This window comes from Capsicum annuum, unplaced genomic scaffold (assembly GCF_002878395.1).
Source record: "Capsicum annuum cultivar UCD-10X-F1 unplaced genomic scaffold, UCD10Xv1.1 ctg4594, whole genome shotgun sequence".
Taxonomy (NCBI): Eukaryota; Viridiplantae; Streptophyta; class Magnoliopsida; order Solanales; family Solanaceae; genus Capsicum; species Capsicum annuum.
In genome coordinates this window covers 177,691-181,228 of record NW_025853471.1, presented here as the reverse complement: position 1 = coordinate 181,228, position 3,538 = coordinate 177,691, and positions in this window count along the sequence as shown.

The window sequence follows — 3,538 nt, the reverse complement described above, 5'->3', positions numbered from 1 at the left end:
CGAATTATACCGTGCAGAGACGCTCCCAAACCCCTTCCTAGCTCGAATTCGTATTTCAAAAGTTCACTCACCATCATGATAGAAGTGGAAGACAATTGTGGTCCTGGTATAACCTATCTCTCAAGGATACGATCTACTGGTACTATATTAAACATTTGATAGACAAATGTCTCCTTTACGTTGTTTGCTTCAATAAGAGATAAGGGAGAATCTTCACAGGCAGACAAATCTCCTTCACCATGAATAACCACTTCTTGCCTATCATGCTCAAACTTAATCATATGGTGCAGTGTAGATGCAACCGCCTTGGCCTTGTGGATCCACAGTCTTCCTAACAAGATACTATAAAAGGATTCGATATTCAATACTTGAAACTCTATGGTAAATTCGACAGGTCCTATAATTAGCATTTGTTCTATTTCGCCAATGGAATTTGATTTTGCACCATCGAAATCCCTGACACATACATTATTGGGCCTGATCCTCTCAACAACAATATTCAACTTTTGCAAAGTAGAAATAGGGAAGATATTTGCACCTGAACCTCTGTCAATCATGACATAAGTGACGTAGAAATCTTTGCACTTCACTGTAATGTAAAGGCCCCGGTTATGCCCCGTACCTTCAACAGGCAATTCATTGTCATAGAAGATGATCTGATTGACCTCAAAGATTTTTCCAACAATTTTCTCAAGATGATTTACTGTAATCTCCCTAGGAACATATGCTTCATTTAATACCTTTAGTATAATATCACGATGTTCCTTGGAATGTAACAACAAAGATAAGAGGGAAATTTGAGCAGGGGTTTTCTTCAACTGATCTATTATTGAATACTCTAGCAACTTCATCTTTTTCAGAAATTCTTTGGCTTCTTCTTCAGTAAAAGGCTTTTTAATAGATGAAGGTCCACTCACAATTGAATTGGACTTTCTTAAACTTTCAGGCACGAAGCATCTTCCTGACCAAGTCAAACCCCCTACCTCATCTACATTTCCACTACTTCCTTCCCCTGATAGGTCATCAAAGTCCGCCCATAGTTCTAGGGAACCCTTTTCATATCAACTATCGGAGGTTGGGTCACCGGTTTAAGAATAATAGGCACTGCCAGTGCTTCTTTCACCGTCAAGATGGGCTTACCCGGAGTCCTACCACCGTTAACTTAGGTTTATCCTAACTTAAATCAACATATCTTCTGGCACCTTGCACTATGATCAAGGGTTTCTTTGTGCTTTCTTGTGCTTTATCTTCTCCCATTTCTTCCTGGCTTAATGACATTGCTTTCAAAGACTGCTATATTCACCAATTTTTCCTCACTGGTCTGTATCTTGACAATAGGCTTATAACACCTTGATGACTATTTTCCATTATATATCAATTCTAACATATTTATTTCAGCATAGGTTGGCAGTGGATTCTGGTTAATGTTTGGAACCTTTGGAGCCTGGACCAACATCTGATTTATGTCAATCAAATCTTGGACAACTCTCTTTAAATGCAAGCATTTCTTGATATCGTGGCCTGGTATGTCAGAACAGTATGCACACCTTAAAGAATAATCGAGATTCCTTGGAGGTGTATTTGTAAGCCTTTCTTGAATTGGGCTTAAGACCTTCATCTTTCTCAGCCTATCAAACAAGCTAGCATATGACTCCCCAAGAGGTGTGAACTGATTTTTAATTGCATTCTCTTTTTGTACTCGGGCCTGGGTTGGAAACCAGGGCTGGAGTGGTTTTGGTAATTTAGTAGAGCTAATAGGTAATTTTATGGAGCTTGCATGCGCCATTGCGGGTAAAAACAGGTTTGGACATATGGCTGTGCGCTATATACTGGGTACGGAGGTGGTGGAGTGGAATATAATGGGTTTTGTAGAGGGTAGTAATGGTGAAGAGGAATATATAGAGCTTAGGCATAGATTTGGGCTTGGGATTGGGGATAGGGGCGAGGTGGTCTTTTGGGATAGGGATGGGTTCTAGCTACGATGGTCGCCACGTCCTCTTTCTTTTTTTTACCTCTAAACACGCTAGATACACCTTGAATCTCTTGTGTGGTGGCTTTCAATGCAGCAAAACTCACTATTTGACCGGTCTTGATTCCGTCCTCTATCATCTCTCCCATTTTGAGGACTTCAATAAAAGACTTTCCCATTACCGAAAGTAAATGTTGAAAATAGGTCTCATCCTGTGCCTGAATTATGACCTCTACTAGCTTACTCTCCTTTATTAGAGGCTTTACCCTGGCATCCTATTCATGCCACCTTATCGCATATTCCCTAAAGCCTTCAGTGCTTTTTTTTTTCATGTTGACCAAGGATTTTTCGTCCTAAATTAGGTCGACGTTATACTGAAAATGTTGCACAAACTCAGAAGCTAAGTCATCCCAGCTGTTCCACTCGTTGATATCTTACTTGACAAACCATTCTGAAGCCAGATCAGAAAGACTCTCGCCAAAGAAAGCCATGAGCAAATCTTCCCTTCCCCCTGCAGCTCTCAATTGGTTGCAATAACGTCTTAAGTGTTCCACAGGATCACCATGGCCAGCATACTTCTCGAACTTGGGCATTTTAAAACCTATGGGAAGGTTGACATCTGGGAACATGTAAAGATCTTTATAGGAAACACTCTTATAACCTCCGATTCCCTACAAATTCCTCATGGCCTGTTCTAAACTTTTCAATTTCCGCGCTATGACTTCCTGTTCCTCTGTTGCGATAGGTTTCTCCGTATCAAATAGAAATGCAGGTGGCTGAGTGTACCCATACGGTTTATTCATTCTCAAAGTAGGCTCCAGACATAATACTGACTATCTGGAACCTTCAATACTGGCTCACTGGCAGACTGAGGATTGTTAGACGCACATCATATGTGGGAGCTTCAGGTGGTGGCAGAGCCACGAACATCGGTGTGATCGATGGCGCCGGTTGAGCAGTGGGTCTTGGTTAGGGAGATACCAAGGGCACACTAGAAGTGCCAGGATAATAATATCACGGAGTGAATCCTGGCCCTTGCTCAGGTGACTCAGTAGGAGCAGAGAATTGCGCCTGAGAGAGTAGTGAGCAATTAGAGATATTCCCAAGACCTTTAGGGAGTGGAGGAGGAGGCATGCCACTATCCTATGCTCAGTGCAAATCTATTCATTATTGCCTGAGCCTTACTACCTCATCATTGCATTCTAAACTTTCTTCCCTATATCCTGATATAGGTCAATGAGTAAATTTTCAATCTCCCTACCAGCCATGTAAAGCTTTGCTTTTGATTTAGTGAAGTACGGGTGACTAGCCAAGTGCTGCAAACCAACCACTATTATTTGAAAGAACATGATCATCAAAGACAACACCCATTAGGATTAGGCCACACAACAAACATGGGGATTACATTGGTAAAATTGTCCTAGATTTATGTTCATTTCTACTAGCCTTTGAGGGTAGCGAGGTCATTTTAACATCATCCTGATCTTTCTCCTATACTCAATCGCTTTTTTCCTCCAACCACACCTCTTTTCTTTCGCCCTCATTTCCCTTTTTTTTGTATCAGTCTCT